The following is a 26,065-nucleotide window of genomic DNA, read 5'->3' as shown; positions in this document are numbered from 1 at the left end:
CTGCTCGACTTTCTCTGCAAGGAGACTAAAAAGGTTCCCCCAGAGATCCGGACACACATTTCTGGACACAATGGTTGGGCAGAACTGGTTAGGGGACGACAAATGTGGAGGCATCTACGGACGATTCATAGAAAAGGCCAGGACCCCACAGAAATGGGAGGAGGAGCTGGGCATGGAGATGGGGGCGGACTCTGGATCGAGGTGCTGCACAGGATCAACTCCACCTCCTCTTGTGTTGTGTTAAGCCTGATTCAACTCAAGGCTTTACTAAGACATGCTGAGCGGGTTATTCCCGGAGGTGGAGGATATGTGCGAGCGCTCTCAGGGGGTCCCAGTCAACCACACCCACCAGTTCTGCTCCTGCTCCAGACTCATGGAGTTCTAGGTGGCCATTTCCGAATCCATGTCCAAAGTGACGGGGGTCGAGGTGGAGCCGTGCCTGTCTGTGGTGGTCTTTGGGGTGTCAGAGCACCCAGAGCTCTGGAGACGGAAGGGGGCAGACACCCTGGCCTTCGCCTCACTGATCGCCAGGTGGAGACTTCAGCTGGGCTGGAAGTCCGCAACACCTCACAGCCCCTCGGACTGGCTCTCAGACCAGGCCGAATTCCTGCAACTAGAAAAATTAAAATTCTCGACAAGTGGAAGAAGTTCACAAACCTCTTTCCATTCTTTTAAAATTTAAATTACCCAATTCTTCTTTTTCTAATTCAGGAGCAATTTTTAGCGCGGCCAATCCATCAACCCAGCACATCTTCGGGTTGTGGGGGCGAAATCCACGCAGACACGGGGAGAGAATGTGAAAACTCCACACGGACAGTGACCCGGGGCCGAGATCGAACCATGCTGCCCATACAAACCTCTTTACAGACCTGTTTGCAACCAGCAACAAACTGGAGAGGGGAGTTGATAGTAAGGTGGTGGGGGTGGGGGTGGAGTCATAGGAATGGGGAGGGGGGGGGGGGGGGTTGCTGCAGGGAACACCACCTGGGAGAAAAGGAGCCCATTTATAGCAGAGAAGGAACAGGGAGGGAGGCAATTTACAGGAGGGGCTATAAATTCCTCCTACACGGGCCAAACCGGGGTAGCAGACCTGTCTAATCTCCCCCGAGAACTGGAGGGGGCAACAGGATTTCCCTCCCCAGCAAAACTAATGTAACAGCAATTATACATTCTGAACGGTGTGAAGAGCCCTGGCAATTGTTGTCAATACCTATGTAAAGTTGTGCGTAACTCGTATTACTAAATGTTAAGAGTCCCAACAAGAACACTTCTAAAAAACTATAAGATTCACACTAATGTAAGTAGAGTAGGGGAAAGATAGAACTGGGACCACTGTCACAGACGCAGGGACAGCCGGTGGTACCTGTGTTGATGGTGTTATTGTGCTGATTATTATAATAATCTGGTAGAGAGTATTTTAACATTCAACATGACAGTCTGCTATGGTAACCCGAGTGTGAAATGCAAAAGTAAGCTGGCCGGAATTGTCAACACTGCGGGTAAAATCACTGATTTAACAAGGCAGTTAAGAGGAAAACTCAGGCCATCATCGGGGATCTCTCTCACTCTTTATATCATCAATTTGAAAGGCTCCCTTCGGGCTGGCACTTTAGAATGCCTCTTGCCTTCGGCACCGAGGTCCCAGGTTCGAATCCCGCCTCTGGGTCACTGTCCGTGTGGAGTTTGCACATTCTCCCCGTGTCTGTGTGGGTCTCACCCCCACAACCCAAAGGTGTTCAGGGTAGGTGGATTGGCCGAGCTAAATTGCCCCTTAATTGGAAAAAAAATAATTGGGAACTCTAAATGTATATTAAAAAAAAAAATACCTATTGCCCGGAAAAGTCTGTTCAAGAGGTCTTTTATTCCCAGTACCATAAGCTTACTAATAATAATAATCTTTTTTGGCACAAGTGGCTTACATTAACACTGCAATGAAGTTACTGTGAAAAGCCCCTAGTCACCACACTCCGGCGCCTGTTTGGGTACACAGAGGGAGAATTCAGAATATCCAATTCACCTAACAAGCACGTCTTTCGGGACTTGTGGGAGGAAACCGGAGCACCCGGAGGAAACCCACGCAGACATGGGGAGAACGTGCAGACTCCACACAGACAGTGACCCAAACCGGGAGTCGAACCTGGGACCCTGGAGCTGTGAAGCGACAGTGCTAACCACTGTGCTACCGTGCCGCCCAAATGACATAATATAAATTTAAGTTGCTATTTTTATATATTGTAACTGCAGTAAGTGCTTTAATGACAGAGTGAAATGTGTTGTTTGTATGGGATGGATGTACATTATATAGGCACAAAAGTATGAATGTGCGTAAACATCAAATATTTACTGTTTTTAACTGATGACTGAATGATGATTATATATTACACTGGAGGTGACGTCACGGACAAATTTCCACTTTTACATGGACAATATTGCTCTATTCTATTCTTGAATTCATTGAATAAAGTTAGTGCAGTGTCACATACACACACACGCCAAGCCTTTTACGCCGTAACGTCATGGTTTGGGCTGTTTGATACAAAGATCAAATTCAGAATATAAAGACAGAAGCTGGAATCACAAGCTGGGGTTACTTTATAGCTAGTGAAGCATAGCTAGTAAAATGCATGTTACCCACATCTGTGAGTCAAAATCAATTTTAAAAATGTTTTCAAATAACTCAAGGCGGCACGGTGGCGCAGTGGTTAGCACTGCTGCCTCACGGCGCTCAGCGCCCGGGTTCGATCCCGGCCCCGGGTCACTGCCCGTGTGGAGTTCTCACATTCTCCCCGTGTCTGCGTGGGTCTCACCCCCACAACCCAAAGATGTGCAGGGTGGATGGATTGGCCACGCTGAAATGCCCCTTAATTGGAAAAAAAAGATTTGGCTACTCTGAATTTATTTTGTAAAAATAAGTAATTACTGAAAAATTACAACAGAACAAAAAGATACATGGATATAACCCCAGTGGGATTAAAGCTGGGATATAACCCCAGTGAGATTAAAGCTGGGATATAACCCCAGTGGGATTAAAGCTGGGATATAATCCCAGTGGGATTAAAGCTGGGATATAATCCCAGTGAGATTAAAGATGGTATATAACCCCAGTGAGATTAAAGATGGGATATAACCCCAGTGGGATTAAAGCTGGGATATAATCCCAGTGGGATTAAAGCTGGGATATAACCCCAGTGGGATTAAAGCTGGGATATAACCCCAGTGGGATTAAAGCTGGGATATAATCCCAGTGAGATTAAAGATGGTATATAACCCCAGTGAGATTAAAGATGGGATATAACCCCAGTGGGATTAAAGCTGGGATATAATCCCAGTGGGATTAAAGCTGGGATATAATCCCAGTGGGATTAAAGATGGTATATAACCCCAGTGAGATTAAAGATGGTATATAACCCCAGTGAGATTAAAGATGGGATATAACCCCAGTGGGATTAAAGCTGGGATATAACCCCAGTGGGATTAAAGATGGAATATAATCCCAGTGGGATTAAAGCTGGGATATAATCCCAGTGAGATTAAAGATGGTATATAACCCCAGTGAGATTAAAGATGGTATATAACCCCAGTGAGATTAAAGATGGGATATAACCCCAGTGAGATTAAAGATGGGATATAACCCCAGTGGGATTAAAGCTGGGATATAACCCCAGTGAGATTAAAGATGGGATATAATCCCAGTGAGATTAAAGATGGTATATAACCCCAGTGAGATTAAAGATGGGATATAACCCCAGTGAGATTAAAGATGGGATATAACCCCAGTGAGATTAAAGATGGGATATAACCCCAGTGGGATTAAAGCTGGAATATAACCCCAGTGAGATTAAAGATGGGATATAACCCCAGTGAGATTAAAGATGGGATATAATCCCAGTGAGATTAAATCTGGGATATAACCCCAGTGGGATTAAAGCTGGGATATAATCCCAGTGGGATTAAAGATGGGATATAACCCCAGTGGGATTAAATCTGGGATATATTCCAAGTGGGATTAAAGATGGGATATAATCCCAGTGAGATTAAATCTGGGATATAACCCCAGTGGGATTAAAGCTGGGATATAATCCCAGTGGGATTAAAGCTGGGATATAACCCCAGTGGGATTAAAGATGGGATATAATCCCAGTGGGATTAAAGCTGGGATATAATCCCAGTGGGATTAAAGATGGTATATAACCCCAGTGAGATTAAAGCTGGGATATAACCCCAGTGGGATTAAAGCTGGGATATATTCCAAGTGGGATTAAAGCTGGGATATAATCCCAGTGAGATTAAAGCTGGGATATAACCCCAGTGGAATTAAAGCTGGGATATAATCCCAGTGGGATTAAAGATGGGATATAACCCCAGTGGGATTAAATCTGGGATATATTCCAAGTGGGATTAAAGATGGGATATAATCCCAGTGAGATTAAATCTGGGATATAACCCCAGTGGGATTAAAGATGGGATATAACCCCAGTGGGATTAAAACTGGGATATAACCCCAGTGGGATTAAAGCTGGTACATAACCCCAGTGGGATTAAAGATGGGATATAACCCCAGTGGTATTAAAGATAGGATTTAACCCCAGTGGGATTAAAGATGGGATATAATCCCAGTGGGATTAAAGCTGGGATATAACCCCAGTGGGATTAAAGTCAGTATATAACCCCAGTGGGATTAAAGCTGGGATATAACCCCAGTGGGATTAAAACTGGGATATAATCCCAATGGTTTTTCACCCTATAATATATAAACTTGAAAAAGTAACGGAAATTGCAGTATTCCACTTTGAGGAATAACCCTAAAATAAATATTTGTGAACAAGCACAAACAGCCAGGAAATAACAGATTGCACTTGCACGCAGGACACTCTGAGCACAGATAGATGGACAAGCAGACAAATAGTTAAACTCTACCTCGTCTTATCCTGGACTTGAGTTGATCTTGAAAAGCTTCAGTGGGACCTACAGCGAAAGCACAAAGAGATGAAAGGATTTGGGGATGGTGTCAAGTTAAGAGCAGAGAGGTAGGCACTCACGAAGGAGACGTACCGGCGATCCCAGTGAGGAGGAAAAGAAATGCAATGAGTTGTTGCATTTTGCCTGTCATTTCAATTCCCTGTGATTTCACCCCTCTTCCTTGTCAGCCGGAGCGTTTTGAGATAACAGGTGGGTGAGGGAAGGTATTTATAGAGAGCATCGTTACAGCTGATTGTTAATTGGTTGCTGGATTGTGCATTGCTTTAATGTCTCTTAGGGGAGAAAAAGAGTTACATTTTTTGTTCATGGGGGCTCCACAGAGAGACTGCTCTCCTGGGTCCTAGAGATCACCCTATCCAATGGGAACCTCAGATTAAAGACATTGAACACCAACTGTATACCGAACAGAAATAAACACGCCAAACATGAAGGGATCATTTTGTGATTTAGTATCCCCTTTGCAAACTGATGTTGAAGCGGCAAGCAGGCTGACTAATATGTCCCCTTCTAGTAAGGGCAGTGCGGTAGCATAGTGGTTAGCACAATTGCTTGACAGCTCCAGGGTCCCAGGTTCGATTCCCAGCTTGGGTCACTGTCTGTGCGGAGTCTGCACGTTCTCCCCGTGTTTCCGTGGGTTTCCTCCGGGTGCTCCGGTTTCCGCCCACAGGCCAAGGATGTGCAGGTTAGGTGGATTGGCCGCGCTAAATTGCCCTTAGTGTCCAAAAAGGTTAAGTGGGGGTTACGGGGATAGGATAGATACGTGGGCTTGAGTAGGGTGCTCTTCGAGTAGGCTAGTGCAGACTCGAAGGGCCGAATGGTCTCCTGCAGTGTAAATTCTATGATTCTATGAACTTTATTGCAGTAAGCCTACTTGTGACAATAATAAAGATTATTATCGTTACTAATTAGGTAATTGCAGAGGACAAGCAGCAAAACTGTCCTCTTAGCTGTTGATGCTATTTGAAAGAAAACAGAAAGACTTGCAGTTATGTATCACCCTTTCTGAATACAACATCCCAAAGCACCTTATTGCCAAAGTACGTTCGAAGAGAATTCACAGCTGTCATGTCGGAAACGCAACAACCAATATTCCATAGAATCGCTACAGTGCTGGCGGAGGCCATTTGGTCCATCGAGTCTGCACCGGCCCTCTGACAGAACATCCTACCTGGGACCACCCCACAACCTTGCCTAACCTGCCCATCTCTGAACACTAAGAGGCTTTTTATGGGATGTGGGCTTCACTGGCTGGTCCAGCATTTGTTCCCCATACCTAATTGCCCCTGAGAAGGTGCTGGTAAGCTGCCTTCTTGAACCGCAGAAGTCTGTAAGAAGTAGGTACGCCCACTGTGCTGTTCGGGAAGAAATTCCAGGATTTTGACCCAGTGACAGAGAAGGAACGGTGATATATTTCCAAGTCAGGATGGTGAGCGACTTGGAGGGGACCCTGCAGGTGGCTGTGTTCCCATGTATCTGCTGCCTTTGTCTTTCTAGATAATAGTGGTCTTTGTCCTGATATGTCTATGGGCAATATCATAGATGGATGGTGTGCGACCTCCAACCAGCAGGTGGCGGTGCAGACACATCATGCAGTCTCAAGACCAAGGTCAGGTGACCAGTGCCTCCCACATAAGAGCAGACACATCTGGCCATCTTCAGAAGAGGATTGAGAGTCAATGGTCGGTGCTAGGTGTAGCTTCCAGAGGAGTTATAAACAGACTCCATGATAACATGCTCTGTAACAGGTTGCAATCTTACCACACGGGACTCAATAAAGATTCTGGTTTGGACAGGTCTAGCCATTTGGTGGATTCCTTGTTAAGTATAAAAGACTAAAATACAACAGTCGTGGGTTTGGAAGGTGCTGCCAAAGGAGCGTTGGTGAGTTGCTGCAATGCATCTTGTAGACGGTACACACGGCTGCCACTGTGCGTCAGTAGTGGAGGGAGTGAATGTTTGTGGGAGGAGGAGCAATCAACCGGGCTGCTTTCATCCTGGATGGTGTCGAACTTCTTGAATGTTGTTGGAGCGGCACTCATCCAGGCAAGTGCAAAGTATTCCATCACATTCCCGACTTGTGCCTAGTAGGCTTTGGGGAGTCAGGAGGTGAGTTACTCGCCGCAGAATTCCCAGCCTCTGACCTGCTCTTGTAGCCACAGTATTAATATGGCGAGTCCAATTCAGTTTCTGGTCAATGCTAACCCCCAGGGGGATTCAGCAATGGTAATGCCATTGAAGGTCAAGAGGCAATGTTTTGATTTTCTCTTATTGGAGAGGGTCATTGCCTGGCACTTGTGACACTAATGTAACTTGCCACTTGTCAGGCCAAGCCTGGGATATTGTCCCGGCATTTAGACATGGACTGCTTCATTATCTGAGGAGTTGCGAATGGTGCTGAACATTGCGCAGTCATCCGCAAACATCCCCACTTCTGAGCTTAGGATGGAAGGGAGGTCATTGATGAAGCAGCTGAAGATGGTTGGGCCAAGGACACTACCCTGAGGAACTCCTGCAGTGATGTCCTGGAGCTGAGATGATTGACCTCCAACCACCACAATCATCTTCCTTTGTGCCGGGTATGACTCCAACCAGCGGAGAGTTTCCCCCCTGGTTCCCATTGACTCCAGTTTAGCTCGGGCTCCTTGATGCCATATTCGGTCACATGCTGCCTTGATGTCAAGGGCAGTCACTCTCACCTCACCATTAGCGTGGCCAACCCAACTAACCTGCACATCTTTTGTCTGACGGAGGAAACCGGAGCACCCGGATGAAACCCACGCAGACACGGGGAGAACGTGCAAGCTCCACACAGGCAGTCACCCAAGGCCGGGATCGAACCCAGGTCCTAGGAGCAGTGACGCAGCAGTGCTAACCACTGAGCCACCATGCACATAGCCAGCTCCCAGACAGAGCAATGTGATAATTACCAGATAATTTCTTGGCTGGTGGATAGATATTGGCCAAGCCATGGTGAGAAGGACCCTGTTTTTCTTCGAATTAGCACCATGGGGTCTTTGATATCTACCTTAGAGAGCCGATGAGGCCTCGGCTTTTCGTCTCATCTGAAAGATGACACCTCCGGCAGTGCAGCACCCCCTCATTTCTGTGCACTGAGAGTACCAGTCTTGGCTTTACGCTCGAGACTTTGGGGCGGGGCTTGATTATCTTGTCGTTCATTTTGTTGCTGCTCCTGGGAATCTTGCTGTGCACAGTTTGATTGCTACATTCCCTACAGTAAAACAAAGCCAACCCGATACCTTTCGACCAACAAAAGTCATCGCTGACCACCATGTCCAGAGTTGAGATATTTGATGCAATTTGGGGAACGGTACCGTGAAAATATGGTTAACGCACCCGAGAGTTTCCACAAGAGATCAAGAAGGAATACATTTCCAAATTATGGGACAAGACGCACAGAACTCAACTCACCATTGGAGACGAGTAGATTGAGTGGGGACATGAGTTAGGTAGTTAACATGCTGAACAAGTATGGAGGTTATTGGACTTTGGGTGAACGTACCCAACAGTTGGAAGCAACAATGCTTTGTGCTGACACCTCAATTCCAACCTATGTACACCACATATCCATCGTCAGGCCTGGACTAATACCAGAGCAAAGTGGAACGAGACTGAGGCTACAGGTTAACAAGGAAGGCAAGTCTAATCAAAGAATATTTGCTTCCCACCTCAAATCCTCTTGACCAAAATAAGAACCAAAGGTCTCGAACCCATTCTCGGCTGCTGCCACGTTGGGTGTGTTTGCTCTTTCAGGTCCACCTTGAAGGTGTCACGTCACTGAGGTGCTGCCTGTCTCCCCTGGCCTGTCCTCGAACAATTCTGGAGTGTTTAGAAAATTAGCAACATGGACTCCCGGTGGCGGCTATGAAGGAGTAAGTCGCACATTTTGTGGCTCCCGCTCGGGTTGGACTTTTGGACCTTTCCCCCCGATTTTTTACCGGACTTGATTTGAAAAATCGACGACAGAGGCAATTGTGTATTGGATTCCCACATCGGGGCATGGAGGGGAGGACTAGAAGCGCTTGCAAAGACAGTAACAGAAGGACAGAGAGGGCTTGGGCTGAAGCTGCACCGGGTGTAAGCATGGCGGAGGACCGGACCTCTGGCGGTCAACGGAGCAGCTGATGCAAGTGATCCAGGAGAGCTTCGCCAAGCAGAAGCAGGACTGGTTGGACCCGATTAAAGAGGCAATTGTGCGGCTGGAGCTTAGATTGGATGCTCAAGATCGGGCGATCCAGAAAGTAGAGAAGGCGCTGGCTGACCAGGAGGGACATCAAATTGTGCTGGAGCTGGGGATGCTGTTGTACCCGGCCCGCCTCTGGGTCACATACGAGGAGCAACATTTCTATTTCAAGTCACCTGAGGAAACGCTGGACTTCGCGAAAAGGAAAGGACTGGTGTCGGACTGAGAACTTTGAAATTTGCTGTAACCTTTATGTTTTAAAAAAATTTCTTGTTTTTCGTTTTGAGGACATTATTTGTAATGCCTTCTGCCAGTTGCAGAGCTGAGTGAGGTAAAGTTTGCATTTGCGCTGTTGGGGGATGGAGGTGTGTTTGTTCAGATGCTGGATCTTTTGCTTGATCTTTTCTTTGTTCAACTTGGTTTTTTTTTTTCTCTGTCGGGCAATTGTGTTGGGATTGTTTTTCATTTGAATATATATGTATGAGCGGGGGGGTGGGGGGAACCAATAGGTGGGAGAATGTCTGGCGCCAGGAGCGAGGGCCACCAAATTAGCTGGGCGGGCTAGCTTACGGAAGCGTAGTGGGGGGTGAGCAGATGTTAGGCTTATCAAAGGGGTTGATTTATTTTGTGCTGTTACTGCGGGGGGGAGGGGGAAAATGTTCTGCTGATGAAGGAGGGACTTTCGCTGAGGGACAGCAAGGAGGTCAGGGGCGGAGGCTGCCTGGCGGCGGGCCGGTGAAGGCGTGGGGCGCGGGCTGGTGACTGGCCCAAGAGAGGGGATGGCTGATCGGCGAAGGGGAGGGCGATGAACCCCCCCAACTAGACTGATCACCTGGAATGTAAGGGGGCTCAATGGGCCGGTCAAGAGGGCACGCCAGTTCGCGCATTTAAGAGGACTGAAGGCGGACGTGGTAATGCTGCAGGAGACGTACCTTAGAGTAGCTGACCAGATTAGATTAAGGGAAGGTTGGGTCGGACAGGTTTTTCACTCGGGACTGGACTTGAAGACCAGAGAGGTCGCGATCCTGATCAACAAGCGAGTGGTGTTTGAGGTAGGAAGAATAGTTTTGGATGTGGGAGGCTGGTACATTATGGTCAGTGGGAAATTGGAGGGGGTGCAGGTGGTACTAGTAAATGTATACGCGCCAAACTGGGACGATGTGGAGTTTTATAAACCTCATCTTATAAACCTCTATCAAGTCGCCCCTCATCCTTCTCCGTTCTAATGAGAAAAGGCCTAGCACCCTCAACCTTTCCTCGTAAGACCTACTCTCCATTCCAGGCAACATCCTGGTAAATCTTCTTTGCACCTTTTCCAAAGCTTCCACATCCTTCCTAAAATGAGGCGACCAGAACTGTACACAGTACTCCAAATGTGGCCTTACCAAAGTTTTGTACAGCTGCATCATCACCTCACGGCTCTTAAATTCAATCCCTCTGTTAATGAACGCGAGCACACCATAGGCCTTCTTCACAGCTCTATCCACTTGAGTGGCAACTTTTAAAGATGTATGAACATAGACCCCAAGATCTCTCTGCTCCTCCACATTGCCAAGAACTCTACCGTTAACCCTGTATTCCGCATTCATATTTGTCCTTCCAAAATGGACAACCTCACACTTTTCAGGGTTAAACTCCCTGATTACGGATTACGGTAAAATGATATAGTGTAGAGTTATTTGTTCTCAAGGGCAGCACGGTAGCATTGTGGATAGCACAATTGCTTCACAGCTCCAGGGTCCCAGGTTCGATTCCGGCTTGGGTCACTGTCTGTGCGGAGTCTGCACGTCCTCCCCGTGTCTGCGTGGGTTTCCTCCGGGTGCTCCGGTTTCCTCCCACAGTCCAAAGATGTGCGGGTTAGGTGAATTGGCCAATGATAAATTGCCCTTAATGTCCAAATTGCCCTTGGTGTTGGGTGGAGGTGTTGAGTTTGGGTAGGGTGCTCTTTCCAAGAGCCGGTGCAGACTCAAAGGGCCGAATGGCCTCCTTCTGCACTGTAAATTCAATGATAATCTATGATTAATCTAGGACAAAGGTTCGGCACAACATCGTGGGCCGAAGGGCCTGTTCTGTGCTGTATTTTCTATGTTCTATGTTCTATGTTATAAAGAGGATGCTGGGGAAGATACTGGACCTGGATTCGCATAAGCTGGTCATGGCAGGAGACTTCAACACAGTTATTGACCCTGGTTTAGACCAGTCAAGCTCAAAAACGGGCAGGGTGCCAGCAATGGCTAAGGAGCTAAAAGGGTTCATGGAGGAGGGGTGGACCCATGGAGATTTGGGCAGCCATGAGTAAAGGAGTTTTCCTTCTACTCACACGTGCATAAAGTGTACTCCCGGATTGATTGATTTATTCTGAGCATGGCTCTACTGACGGGGGTGGTGGACACGGGGTAGTCGGCGATCACAATCTCAGACCATGCCCCGCACTGGGTTGACCTACAGGTTAGTAAAGACTGTAATCAGTGCCCGCACTGGAGGTTAGACGTGGGGCTTTTAGCGGACGAGGAGGTGCGCTGGCGGTTGAGGAAATGTATTCAGACCTACCTGGAGGTCAATGACACGGGGGAAATTTCAGCAGCGGTGGTCTGGGAGGTATTGTAGGCAGTGGTTAGAGGGAAGCTGATCTCGATACGGGCCCACAGGGAGAAGGTAGACAGGGCAGAGACGGACCGACTGGTAAAGGAGATACTAGAGGTCGACAGGAGGTATGCGGAGACCCCAGAGGCAGGGCTTTTAAGGGAACGGCAGAGGCTACAGGCGGTGTTCGGCTTGTTAACCACAGGGAGGGCGGTGGAGCAGCTGAGAAAGGCGAGGGGGGCGATTTATGAGCATGGAGAGAAGGCCAGCAGAATGCTTGCACAGCAACTTAGAAAGAGGGAGGCAGCCAGGGAGATAGGGAAAGTAAAGGATGGAGACGGGAACCTGGTGGGAGACTCAGCAGGGGTGAATAAGGCATTTAAGGAGTTTTATAGTCGGCTGCATGGCCGGAACCCCCACCGGGGCCAAAGGGGATGAGGCACTTCCGAGGGAGGCTGAATTTCCCGAAGGTGGACGGAAAGCTGGTAGAAGGGCTGGGTACCCCGATCGGGATCGAAGAGGTAGCGGAGGGGCTGAAGGCCATGCAGTTGGGTAAAGCCCCGGGGCCGGTGGGTACCCAGCGGAGTTCTATAAAAAGTTCGCTGGGATATTGGGGCCGCTGTTGATGAGGACATTCAATGAGGTGAGGGAGAGAGGCGTGCTTTCCCCGACGATGTCACAGGCCACAATCTCGCTGATCCTGAAGCGGGCAAGACCCTCTCCCCAGCTCCTACAGGCCGATATCCCTATTGAATGTGGACGCCAAACTGCTGGCCAAAGTTTTGTCCTCTAGGATTGAAGACTGTGTTCCGGACGTGATTGGGGAGGACCAGACGGGGTTCGTTAAGGGAAGGCAGTTGATGTCCAGTGTAAGAAGGTTGCTAAATGCGATCATGATGCCCCCAGAAGGTAGGGAGGTGGAGGTAGTGGTCGCAATGGATGCAGAGAAGACTTTTGATCGAGTAGAATGGGAATATCTGTGGGAGGTACTGGGATGGTTCGGATTTGGGCGGGGCTTAATTGACTGGGCCAGGTTGCTGTATCAGGCTCCTGTGGCGAGCGTACGGATGAATAGGACAACATCGGACTATTTTAGACTGCCTCGGGGGACAAAACAGGGCTGCCCCCTCTCCCCACTGTTGTTCGCGTTAGCTATAGAGCCGCTGGCAACTGCACTAAGATCCTCAAGGTGCTGGAGGGGGCTGGTCCAGGGGGGAGTGGAACACAGAGTCTCACTTTATGCAGACGACCTGCTTCTGTACGTATCGGACCCAGTAGAGGGGATGGAAGAAATCATGAGGATTCTGGGGGAATTTGGCCGGTTTTCGGAGTACAAACTAAATATGGGGAAAGTGAGATGTTTGCGATCCAGGCGAGGGGACAGGAGAGGCGACTGGGGGAACTGCCGTTTAGAGTGGTAGGGGGAAGTTTTAGGTATCTAGGCAACCAAGTGGCGCGGGAATGGGAACGGCTGCACAAACTTAATCTGGCCCGGCTAGTAGACCAAATGAAGGACAATTTTCGGAGGTGGGACGTGCTGCCGTTGTCACTAGCTGGGAGGGTGCAGACGGTGAAGATGACGGTCCTTGCGAGATTCCTGTTTGTGTTCCAGTGACTCCCCATCTTTATTCCGCGGACCTTTTTTAAACGGGTTAACAAATTTATCACGGGCGATGTATGGGCGGGCAAGTCCCTGCAAGTAAAAAAGGGAATGCTTGAGCGAAGCCGGGGAGAGGGCGGGCTGGCACTGCCAAACTTCAGTAGCTATTATTGGGCGGCGAATATAGCCATGATCAGGAAGTGGGTGGTGGGGGAGGGTCGGCATGGGAGCGTATGGAGGCGGCCTTATGTAAGGGCACCAGTTTGGGGGCGTTGATAACGGCGCCTCTGCCGTTCCCGCCGGCACAGTACTCCACCAGCCCCGTGGTGGTGGCGGCCCTGAGATCTGGGGGCAATGGAGGAAGCATGTGGGAGCAAATGGGAGCATCGGTCTGGTCTCCAATTTGTAATAATCACCGGTTTGCCCCGGGAAGGATGGACGGGGGGTTTCGGAGATGGCAGAGAGCAGGAATTGAGAGGATGGGGGATATGTTTATAGAGGGGAGCTTTCCTAGCTTGAGGGAGCTGGAGGAGAAATTTGGATTTGGGAGGAGAAACAAATTTAGGTACCTGCAGGTATGGGACCTCCTACGTAGACAGGTCTCAATCTTCCCGCTCCTACCACCAAGGGGGATACAGGACAGGATAGTTTCCAGAGTGTGGGTGGGAGAAGGGAAGGTCTCCGATACCTATAAGGAGCTCATGGGGTCAGACCGAGGAGCTGAAGGGCAAGTGGGAAGAGGAGTCAGGAGAGATAGAGGATGGTCTCTGGGCGGATGCGTTGATTAGAGTCAACGCGTCCACAATATGCGCCTCAGGCTCAGCCTGAGACAGTTTAAGGTTGTTCACCGGGCTCACATGACAGTGGCCCGGATGAGCAGGTTCTTTGGGGTAGAAGATAGGTGTGCGGGGGGGGCCAGCGTTCCATATCCACATGTGCTGGACATGCCCGAAGCTCAGGGGATTCTGGCAGTGGTATGTAGATGTCATGTCCACGGTGTTAAAAACAAGAGTGGCACCGAGTCCGGAGGTGGCGATTTTCGGGGTGTTGGAAGACCTGGAAATCCAGGAGGAGAAAGAGGCAGACGTTCTGGCCTTTGCCTCCCTGGTAGCCCGGATATTATTAGCTTGGAGGGACTCAAAGCCCCCGAAGTCGGAGACCAGGCTATCGGACATGGCTAGCTTTCTCTGTCTGGAAAATATCAAGCTTGCCTTGAGAGGGTCAATGTTAGGGTTCGCCCAGAGGTGGCAACCATTCGTCGACTTCTTTGCGGAAAATTAATCGTCAGCAGAGGGGGTGTGGGGGTTAGTTTAGTTTAGAGTAGGGGGTTAATAAAGGTTGGACCTGTAAGGGAGGAAGACGGCTTTTTGCTCACTGAGTCTATACTCATATACATTGTTTATTTTGTTGTTGTTGTAAAACCAAAAATACCTCAATAAAATGTTTAGATAAAAAAAAAAGAAAATTAGCAACCTGTTGCCTGTCCAATCACTTGATTGGTGCTGCAATGTCTGATTTGGGGGAAACTATAAATGGGGATGAAGGACGAAAAATGTGCCAGATTTCAGAGTTGAATGCTCTGCATGCTGAACTTTATAAGATAGTTATGTTTGAAACTGTTTCCTTTAGTTCAAGGTAAAATGGAATAGTTTGGTGCTGGAGATGCAACCTCTTGTGAAATCTGCCTGGAGACAAGTCCAGCTACCTATGAGGACTGAGGCCAGGGAAAACTTGTTCAAAGTAAGGTACAGGTTTTAACACCTGGGACCTAAAGGAGGAGGCAGCTGGTCTTAGAACACAGAATTACAGAATCATAAGAAAAGTTACAGCACAGAAGGAGGCCATTCGGCCCATCTTGTCCATGCCAGCCCGAGGACACTCTGATGCCCTTGCTAATCCCACCTCCTGCACCCGGCCCATATTCCTGTACCTTACAGCACTTCAGGTGCAGATCCAGGTACTTTTTGAAAGAGTTTCGGGTCTCTGCCTCCACCACCAACTCGGGCAGCGAATTCCAGCCACTACCTTCTGCGTAAAAATGTTCTTCCTCATGTTCCCATTACACTTTCTGCCTCTTATCTTGAATCTTATGACCCCTGGTTCTAGAATTCTCCACCAGGAGAAACAATTTTATCCTGTCCACTCTATCTCTTCCACCCATAATTTTGTGCATCTTCTTTTATTACACTCCTGTATCATTCTTTTATCACACTTCTCTGTGTGTTTTGATATACTACGGAGTGTATTTGTGTTACTCAAACCTTGGTTAGTGATGAGGTCTTCTGAATCTTGATGAAGAAGACTCGAACTCGTCCAGCAGTAACAAAAGGTTTATTGAGTAACTATAACAATAATTGTGTGAGTTCTTTACTTTAACATTGATACTAGTGATAAAGTTAACAAGATCTAACTACATTAACTCTGCGTAACTACACTAACCATCTGAGCTAATCTTCTACTCCTGTCTTGGTCACAGTTCACCCGAAAGAGAGAGAGAGGCATAATTGCTTTTATACCCCTGTTGGTCCGGCCCTCTCGTGATCATCTGGTTCTACTGAACCCAAAGATGTGCAGTGTAGGTGGATTGGCCACGCTAAATTGCCCCTTAATTGGAAAAAATGAATTGGGTACTCTAAATTTATTTTTTTAAATATATAAATTTAGAGTACCCAATAGATTTTTCTAATTAAGGGGCAATTTAGCGCGGCCAATCCACCTACACTGCACATCTTTGGGTTTTGGGGGTGAAACCCATGCAAACTCGGGGAGAATGTGCAAACTCTCCCCGTGCAACACACGGACAGTGACCCAGAGCCGGGATCGAACCTGGTACCTCGGCGCCGTGAGGCAGCAGTGCTAACCACTGCACCACCGTGCTGCCCCGGTTGACAGGAATTTACGAAGCAAGAGTCCATGGACCGTCTGTGGGTAAGAGTAAAGATAAGAATGGCCGGTGCCATTTGTTCACCTTTCAGATCAAAAAGGCCCCAGCGCCTCAAAAAGGTTTCCTCCCTCACCTTCTCGAATATGTAGATAAACGTTGCCAGATTATGTCCTCAGATATATTTATTCTCTTCTCCAGTGACCGTGTGACTACTGGGTAATGCGAATCAATTGAAATTACATGGGTCAATGCTACTACATGTCAAGTTACCAAGAGGATCACAAAATACTCCAATGCATTTTTCACCGACCAAAAAAAAAAAGGATAACCCGGTCTGGATTCTTCGATCGCTGGCGCCGAAATCGCGTTCGGCAATCGCCGGAGAATCCACGTTTACGCCGGAATCGGGGGCGGCGCCATTTTTGCGATACTCCGCCCTCTCAAAAACGGCGTACTCGGGGTGTACGCCGCACGCCATATGGACGGCCTCAGGATGTCACCTGAGGCCCTCCCCTGAAGCTCCGCCCCCGATGGGCCGAGTCCCCGACAGCGTGGGACACATGTGCTCGGGGACCTCACGTGGCGGCTGCGGACTGTGTCCAGCGTCGCCACAGGGAGGGGGTGGGGGGAACGTTCCGCGGGCAAGGAAGCCTTTGTCAGGGACTAGGGGGACTGGTGCGGGACTGGGACTGGTGGGGGTGGTGGTCCGGGGGTGGCGAGGGTGGTCACATGGGAGAAGTTTTTGGCAGGCCTTGTCCACGTGCGGCCTGCGCCATGTTGCATGGCGAGGCCGCCGCTGTGCGCAAGCACGGCCACGGGCCCGGCCATTCTCCGGCCGCAGGTGAAGCTGGGCGCTGCGCGGCTGCTAGCCCCAAACCGGGCGACGGATCGGTGCGGGGTCGGCGCCGACTTTCTGGTCGTAAGACCGGACGGATCCTGCGGTCATACCCGCAGGATCGGAGAATTCAGCCCCCCTGACTTCCAACCAGCTGTAAGGCTACCTGTCATTTGCCAAAGAGACTGTCAGTTTTTAGCCACAGAAACATCAATAAGGTATCAATGTGCATTCCAGCTATTGCAAGCTCTCGCTGGACCCCACTTACCGTTCAGTTGTGACCACTGCACCTCAGGAAGGATATTAGGGCGGGTGCTGTACAGATTCACAAATGAAGATGGAAGTGTGTTATGGTTCACTGATGGAGTCCGGGTTGCTGTGGCGACATGCATGTTGTCATCTGGAGCTATGGATAGTGATGGTTGAGGCTCCAACTTTCTCTCCATCGCGTGGGTGACCAGGACTCTCTCCCGCTCTTACCATCTCCCATTGGCGTGTTTGGAGGGATTTGCAGGTTGACACATTCAACCTGTTTGGTCGCGTTATGAACATACCGTCCTTGGCCATCAGGTCCTGGGGTGGGACTTGAACCTGGAGCTCCCGATTCAGAAGCAGGGACGCTAACTCACTGCGTCGCAGATCCTCCTCGTCAGAAAGATAACAGAGTAAAAATGGTAATGTTATGAGGACAGGTTGCATGTTGTAAGCTTTAATTTGCCTGAGTAGAGATCATTGTGCTCCCGTGCCACCCGAACATTAAGGGGTGGTCTAACTGAGGTACTTAAGGTGATTAATAGATAGAGCAAATCTAGTTCCTCAGTAGCAGAATGTAGAATAAGGGGGCAGAACCTTAAAAGCTGGGCCAGGTCATTCAGGGGTTCAAATCCAATTTAAATTCAATGAATTAATAAAATCTGGAATTGAAAGCTGGTCTCAGCAGTAGTGACCATGCTACTACCATCGATTGTTGTAAACACCCGAATCATAGACCTCCTACTGTGCAGAAGGAGGCCATTCAGCCCATCACGTCTGCACCTACCTTCTGAAAGAGCACACTAGATAGGCCCGATCTCCCACCCTATCTCTGTAACCCCACCTAGAGGCAATTTACCATGGCCAATCCACCTAAGCTGCATATCTTTGGACCACGGGAGGAAGCTGGAGCACCCGGAGGAAACCCATGCGGACAGGAAAGAATGTGCAAATTCCACGTATACAGTTAGCCGAGGTCAGAATCGAACCCAGGTCTCTGGCGCTGTGAGGCAGCAGTGCTAACCACTGTGCCACCGTGGCGCTCCCCTAATGTCCTTTAGCGAAGTCCAGGTTACGTGGATTAGCCATGCTAAATTGCCCCTTTGTGTCCATGGATGTGCAGGTTAGGTCACATAGTTGTGGGGAGAGGGCGGGTTGGATGGGGGGAATGCAACTAGGTAGAGTGCTTTTTTGGAGGGTCAGTGCAGACTCGATGGGCCGAAAGGCCACCATCTGCACTGTAGGTACTCAAGGGGTTTCTTCCATGAAATCCCCCGTCCTACCCCAGTCTGGCCTACATGTGACTCTAGATCCACAGCAACGTGGTCGACTCTTAACTACCCCCTGAAATGGCCTCGCAAGCCGCTCTGTTCAAGGGTAGTTAGGGATGGGCACCAAAGACTGGACTTGCCAGCGACACCCACATCCCAAGAAAGAATCAAAAAGAAAAAAACCATGGCTGACACTCCAGCACTGTGACAACTTGTTAGCCTCTAATTTCCCCCGTTTCTGAGCAAGATGTGGAGGTTGTCAGGAAAACAGCAGGAGAAATCTATGCAGTCTCTAGCCAGCCTACCATGAGAAGGGACTTGCATTTGTATAACGCCCTTTCCTGTCCTCAGAACATTCCAAAGCACCTCTTGGCCAACAAATGATAAATGACCAATTAATCCCTTCTGATGGAGGGATGTTGATCAGGACACCTGGAGATGGGACTTGTCCTGCTTTGAATAAAACAGGGGAAATCTCCTCAGGACTCCTGACAACACGGATCCCTCAACGACATCATTATGAGCAAAAAAAAATACATTTCCTGGTCATTATCCTTGTTGGGATCTTGCTGTGTGCAAATTGGCTGTCAATTGCCCTGCATTGGAGAAATTAGGACTACTTTCCTTGGGGAAAAGAAGCTGGAGAGGAAATTTGATGGAGGTGTTCAAAATCATGCGGGGTCAGGAACAGAGTATAGACAGGGAGAAACTGTTCCCGCTTGTGCAAGGATTGCGGACACGAGGGCGCAGATTTTAAATAATTAGTATAAGGACCAAACGTAACATGAGCAGAAATGTTTTTACGGAGCGAGAGGTTAATGCACTGTCTGAGAGCGTGGTGGAGGCAGGTTCAAGCGGAGCATTCAATAGGGAACAAGACTGTTATCTGAAAAGGAAGAATGTTCAGGGTCACAGGCAGAAGTCTGGGGGGGGGGGAATGGTACGAGGTGAGTTGCTCATTCGGAGAGCCGGTGCAGACTCGATGGGCTGAATGGCCTTCTTCTGCACTGTAGCAATCCTGTAATTCTCTGATTCTGTGAGTATCACATTGGTAACGCTCTCAAAAGCACTTCAATCGTTGCCAAGCACATCGGGCCGCCCTAACATCATGAATGGAGCTGGATAAATGGGAGTTATTTTCTTGTCCGTCGTAATCACCTGAACAGACAGAACTTGCTTTAATATTTACAAACGATATGTCCTGTAACAGTAAACCTCCTAATTTAAGGATGGTCAGTAGTTTGGGTTATCTAACCGAGCTAAAAAGAGCAATAGTTGCATGTGTTTTCTGTAGCAAGTGTTTCGGATTCTGCTGGATTTTAGTGTTTACTGTGCAGCTGCTCAGCATGTGATAATAAGAGTTATCAACTGGTTCTGTGATCCTCACACACTGTTCAAAGGCAGTCATTTTTCACACTGCTGCCTCATACCTCATGCTTAAAAGGCTGAAAGCTGGTCAGGCCCCGCTTACGCAGATGTGGCCAGACGAAAAGTTCAGATCAAAGGGGAATTGTTCTGGAACTAGACCATTTTATTAGATCATGGGTATTCGGAATCTTAATTCCATCTACCCGCTTTGGTTCGATAAACCGCAGTATCCTTGCACAACAGGAGTATTTTACTGAATGAAGCAATATATTTAGGGCAGCATGGTAGCATTGTGGATAGCGCAATTGCTTCACAGCTCCAGGGTCCCAGGTTCGATTCCAGCTTGGGTCACTGTCTGTGCGGAGTCTGCACATCCTCCCCGTGTCTGCGTGGGTTTCCTCCGGGTGCTCCGGTTTCCTCCCACAGTCCAAAGATGTGCAGGTTAGGTGGATTGGCCGTGATAAATTGCCCTTAGTGTCCAAAATTGCCCTTAGTGTTGGGTGGGGTTGCTGGGTTATGGGGGTAGGGTGGAGGTGTTGACCTTGGATAGAGTGCTCTTTCCAAGAGCAGGTGCAGACTCGATGGGCCGAATGGCCTCCTTCTGCACTGTATGATCTATGATTAGATTTGAGGCAGTGGCATAGTGGTATTGTCACTGGACGGGTAAACCAGAGATCCAGAGTCACGCTCTGGGGTCCCAGGTTCAAGTCCCGCCACCGCAGATAGTGAAATTTGAATTCAATAGAAATCAGGAATTAAAAGTGACCAATGAACCATTGTCGATTGTCGTAAAAACCCATCTGGTTCATTAATGTCCTTCAGGGAAGGAAATCTGCCATCCTTGTCTGGCCTACAGACCCACAGCAATGTGGTTGACTCTTAACTGCCCCCCGCAAGAGCAAGTAGGTTTGGGCAAGAAATGCCTGCGACGCCATGTCCCATGAATGAATTTTTAAAAAGTTTCATCTCAGGAAGCTTACCTGCTAACGTTTCGTTTCTACATACTCAGAAAGGATAGCTCAGTTTGCTTGTCTAAAACATTACCTCGTCCTAAAGTACTTAGCAACCAACGACGCACATTTGGAAGTGTAGTCACTATTATAATGCAGGGCACTTGGCACTCAGTTTTTACATAGCAAGATCCCACAAACAGCAATGCGATAACGATCAGAAAACATTTCATTTCATGATGATGTTGTTAAGGGATCAACTGCATTTTTTTTTTTACAGCACAGGAGAAATTCTCCAACCTTTTAATAAAGTTAACAACATAAGAAGAGCAAGGAGAAACATTCATTTTTACACTTCACTCATTACCAAGGATCTCTGAAGCTCCATCAGTCTGGAGATTAACCATCGACAGCGCCCCCCCCCCCCCCCCCACCCTAAAATTCTCGAGAACTTGGCCTCCGCACAAATAAATGCCTGAAGAAAACTACCATGATTCACAGGTAGGAGAAGATTTAGTGGAATCAGGCAGTGGAACAGACGTGATACCTTCAAATGAGTGAGACAATAACTGCAAGAGTGGAGATTCCATATCGCTCGCCCTCAAGGGTAATAGGAGATGAGATGAACCCAGCAACTCAAACACCACATTGCTCCTTGGGATTTTTCTGATACTATATGGAATGTCGTTCTCTCGCTACACATCCCTGCCCCCATTTCCACGCCAGTCCTAATTAATCCAGTCTAAATCCACTTTAGACAGAGGTTGGTGCATCTGGAATCTAAATTCACTCCAGCCTTGTTAATGTTACTTCAAGGCAGGCAGGGAAAATCACAGTTGGGAGTGAGTGAGGAATGGGGAGATACTGAGAAGTCCTCACTTTTGCTAATTCAGTTTGTGCTTAATTTCACACATATACAAATAAAATAGTTTTACTTTCTCGCCCAGCCCCAAAATGTCAATGCCTCAGACATTGAACATGGCCAGAAGCTGTCTTTTGAAGGCCTGAAACACCCCCAGCAGTGGCCAACGTTAATAACACAGTGTGTCGCAAATCACAGCTCGGCTCCTCAACATCCGTTAGACTGTCATCTTGTGCACAGCAATGGTGATGCCTCCATGCTTCTGGATCATGATATTCCCGCTGTCTGACTCCAGGCAAATTACTGGCACATCTGTCGGGTCAGAGGTCAGCTTTGCTGCTTGCTGTGCGAGAGCAGACACCACGCCAGCGTGCTCATCAATCAGTGACCCACGACAGCCAAGGTTCAGGCCCTGTTTTCAGCACAGAGCACGCCAATAATGGCAGGGTCCTTCATCGTTTCCCTCAGTTGAGTTTCTAAAACCGCCTCCATTCTCTGCTCAACATCCGGGCTCTCGCCAACTGCTAGGAGCATTGAGGGGAACGCCCCAGCTCCCTCCTCTCGTTCCTCCCTCTCCCTCTGCACCCGGAACAAAGTAAATTCACCCCTAACTACTGCCTTAGGTGTCTCCCACAGCGTGGCGGCTGTGACCTCCCCGTGTCATTCAGCTTCGCGTAGCCCTGAAAGGCGGCCCTCACCCTCTTGCATCCCCCCCCCCCCCCCCACCCCCACCCCCAAGCTCCTCTGTGGCCATTGGGTCTCCCTCTGAACCACTCGCACATCCACCCAGTGCGGCACGCGGTCGGAAACCACGATCGTCAATTACTCCGAGCCGCCCACCCCTGCCAGCAGCACCTTATCTATCACAAAGTCATCGCTCCTGAAGTATACCCGGTGCACATGTGAGAAGAGAACTCCTTCGCTCTCGGCCTCCCAAACCTCCACGGGTCCAGCCCCCCCATACAATCTATGAACCCCTTCAACTCTCTAGCCACTGGCGACACTCTCAACAACTTAGGACTCGACCGCTCCAACCTCGGATTTAGGACCATATTGAAATGGCCGCCCCCCCCCCATTATCAGCCTATGTGTGTCCAGATCCGGGGTCCTCCCTAACACCTGCCTGATAAAGTCCACATCGTCCCAATTTGGGACATAAACATTCATCAGGACCACCGTCATCCCCTCCAACTTCCCACTGATTATCACAGACCTACCCTCCGATCGGCCACAATGCCCCCCACTTCAAAAAGCCACTTTCTCATTAACCAACATCACCACCCCTCTCGTCTTCATGTCTAACCCCGAGTGGAACCCCTGACCCACCCATCTCTTCCTCGGCCTCATCTGATCCCCCAACCTCAGGTGTGTCTCCTGGAAGGACACAACATCCGACTTCAACCCTCGCACGTTCCACGTAACCATTGAAGCCACCCCACGCCGCTGGGAAACAAAAAAAACAATGCCTGGAAAACTATGCTTAAAAGTTGGTTTTGGTTTTGCTTTGAGAAGAAGGACCAATTGCTCGTGAAAAGAAGACATCAGGTTTTTTACAGCCCAGAGCCAGAAGTGAGTATAAGCTGCTCCTTAGCTGTTCTATGCTCTAGAATGAAGTGCCTGCAAGTGCGACTTCAGACAGAGTGTGGAGGTTTGGTGGGAAGAGAGGGTTCGCTGTGGAGGGGAGGCTGTACTCCTCTGTAGGAATTGGTTTCTGCTGTTCTATAGGAGAGGAGGTGTTGGTGAGTATCCGGTGAATATACGGGAAGTGATCAAGGTCTATTTTCCGAAGGTTTAAATTTGTTCCTGCAGTTTGTGATAAGATTAATAAGTTAGCGAAAAGCAAATCAACAATTGAGTTAAATAATTAAGTAATTAGTTAAAGATCATTAGTATGGCCGGACAGGTGATGCGTCAAAGCTGCAACATGTGGGAACTCACGGACACTGGTGTTATCCAGGGGAAGCATATCTCAGTGAGTGTCTTCGGCTTGACGAGCTTTGGCTCAGAGTCATCGAGCTGGAGGCTGAGCTGCAGACAGTGCAACACATCAGGGTGGGAGAGAATTGCCTGGACGCTTTGTTTCAGGAGGCGGTTATACCCCTTAGGAGAGAATCTTCCGGTTTGGAAGGTGGTCAGGGACAAGGAGGGTGTGACCACAGCTGAGGCAGGTAAGGAGAGCCAGGGGGCAGCAGTGTCAGTCTCTGCAATTGTGCAACAGGTTTGAGGTTCTCTCAGCTCGTTTGGATGAGAGTGCGGGCTGCAGGGTGCACTGGCCAAGGCAGCGTGGTTTAGGATGCCATTCAAGCGGGGGGAGCACATAAGAAGATGGTGGTTGTATGGGGCAGCACAGTGAGGGGGGATTAACACTGTTCTGTGCGGCAAGGAATGAGAGTTCAGATGGCTGTGTTGCCTGTGCAGTGCTAGGGTTTGGGACATCTACTGTGGGCTGGAGAGGAACTTGCAGTAGGAGGGGGAGGATCCCATTGTCATCGTCCATGTGGGTACCAACGACATAGGTAGAACAAGGAAAGAGGTACTACGTTGAGGAACTAGGCACTAAATTAAACAACATAACCTCCAAGGTTATAATCTCTGGATTATTATCGGAGATACTTGTGTGCATAAACCACAAAAAGCTAGCATGGAATGCCAGCAGGTAGTAAGGAAGGCAAATGGATTTCAAAGGGAATGGAGTATAAAATAGGCAAGTCCTGCTAAAACTATACAAGGCACTAATTAGACCACAGCTGGACTACTGCGAAACGTTTTGGTTCCCCCATCTAAGGAAAAATATACCGGCATTGGACGCAGTCCAGAGAAGGTTCACTAGATTGTTCCCAGGTATGGAAGGGTTTTCTTATGAGGAGGGGTCGAGTAGGTTGGGAGTGTGCTCATTGGAGTTTAGAAGAATGAGAGGTGACCTCAATGAGACATGGATTTTCAGAGGGTTTGACAGTGAAGATGCTGAGTGGCTGATTCCCTTGTGGAAGAGCCTAGGACCAGTGGGAATAATCTCAGAATAAGGGGTCGCCCATTTGGACCAGAGACGAGAATGAATTTCTTCTCTCCGAGGGTAGGGAATGTATGGAATTCTTCACCGCAGAGAGCTGCAGAGGTTTGGTCAAGGCTGAGATAGACAGATTTTTAATCAGTTAGGGAATCAAGGGTTATGGGGATAAGGTGGGAAAGTGGAGCTGAGGATTATCATAGCGGATCAGTCATGATCTCATAGAATGGCTGCGCAGACTGCATAGGGTGAATGGCCTACTTCTGTTGCTACGTCTTATGGTCCGATCCCTCCTGAAAAGCAGTACAAGAGTCACTGATTATTTTGCAGGTCAGAGTTGAGAGAACAACCATATAAACCGGATGCCATTACAAGGACTCCATCTTTCCTTTCCCTTTGAACCATTGACTTTTAACCTCCGGCAGAATGCCTCTGTTTTTGTTTAATTTGGTGTGTGTATGTGACTTAGGGTATTGCAAAAGAGTAATTAGTATGCGTACATATTCCACACTGTATATTAATAAGCTTTGCCTTTTAATTCGACAAGACTAGTATGTGGTTTCGTGAAAGAAGCCCGATTAAAGTCTCTTTCATTCTGATTAACAGGAGCGAAGGTAAACAGTGGGCCATTTTAGTGAGTGAATCAAACTTTTAACCTATTGGCGTGACCCGTGGAGTCGTGGGGCTAATCAAACTGCACACTCCTTCCGTCCCGGTCAAATCAGTGTGCTAACAACGGACACATAAAACAGAGACGCAGCTCGTCAAGAGAAGTAAAGTGTGCCATAGTTTTGGCTGATCCAGTAATGAATATGAATTCCAGCAGGGTAAGGATATGATTTCCTTCCAAGATATATATGAGTTGGCTTTAGAGCCAATGATGACGTCTTTTTGACAAGGCTGCCTGCCTCCTCAGCAAATCTTCTAGACAAATGACACAGTACGTCAGTGACATGTATATTTTAAGAAGCATGTCTTTTTCTGTTCTTGCCATTTATATATTTGAGATGAATTTTGCCACAGTGGAGTTGTTTTTCAACATGAAAGAGGAAGGCCTTTCTCCTCGGCATCCTGATTGATATGCATTTCTCCAAATGGGATCTTTGATTATTTATTGTTTAATAAGTTAACATGGACATACATGTAGAACAAAAAGACTGGTTATTTTGAGAGCTTGATGTTAGTATAGTGTTTTATATAAAGGAGGTTATTATGGTCTTACGAGAATTCATGCGCCTAGAGTTACTTCCCATATGGCTACATTTCAAAAGT

At 48.4% G+C, this 26,065-nt stretch overlaps 1 protein-coding gene and 1 pseudogene across 1 annotated transcript in view; one reads left to right on the top strand and one right to left on the bottom strand.

The window, feature by feature from the left end:
* LOC140429828 (uncharacterized protein KIAA1958) overlaps positions 1-26,065 on the top strand; it is a 239,297-nt gene that overhangs the window by 154,323 nt on the left and 58,909 nt on the right. The gene's annotated exons all lie outside the window — the stretch shown is intronic.
* LOC140430098 (ragulator complex protein LAMTOR5 pseudogene) lies at positions 21,356-22,313 on the bottom strand (annotated as a pseudogene).

Source organism: Scyliorhinus torazame, chromosome 9, assembly GCF_047496885.1.
Source record: "Scyliorhinus torazame isolate Kashiwa2021f chromosome 9, sScyTor2.1, whole genome shotgun sequence".
Lineage (NCBI taxonomy): Eukaryota > Metazoa > Chordata > Chondrichthyes > Carcharhiniformes > Scyliorhinidae > Scyliorhinus > Scyliorhinus torazame.
The sequence above is the reverse complement of the archived record's forward strand: the minus strand, read 5'-3'. Positions and strand labels throughout refer to the sequence as shown.